This window comes from Pteropus vampyrus, unplaced genomic scaffold (genome assembly GCF_000151845.1).
Source record: "Pteropus vampyrus isolate Shadow unplaced genomic scaffold, Pvam_2.0 Scaffold3702, whole genome shotgun sequence".
Taxonomy (NCBI): domain Eukaryota; kingdom Metazoa; phylum Chordata; class Mammalia; order Chiroptera; family Pteropodidae; genus Pteropus; species Pteropus vampyrus.
The window spans coordinates 1-410 of record NW_011892483.1 but is presented as its reverse complement, the minus strand read 5'-3'; positions in this window follow the sequence as shown (position 1 = coordinate 410).

The window sequence follows — 410 nt, the reverse complement described above, 5'->3', positions numbered from 1 at the left end:
TAAAATTTCCCAGCAAACCATTGCAGCTGACATAGAACCTGTGAAGCGAGGTCTTCTCTAATCCCTCTGGAATCTAACATAATTTTCCAACCTGTACCACCTCCTTGGGTCAGTGAGTCCAAGATGGAGAAGGGGTATGGGAGCTATGAGTTGTAGGACAGATCAGATTCCATTGGAAGACAAGAGAAGGGACAGCATCCAGGCCCGGGAGAGGGCCCAGGCAGAGGAGTGGAGATCAGGACCTAAGCGACGTGCTCAGTGATGAGTGGGCCCATCCCAAAGAGTAGGGAGGGAATTCCTCCAATAAAGGCAGAGAGGTCCAGTGTGGGAAGGAAGGCTTCAGCTGCAGGCTTCTATCTGTGCCCAAGACTGTCACTGCAGATGTAGGTGATTGCCTCCATTTGACCCTG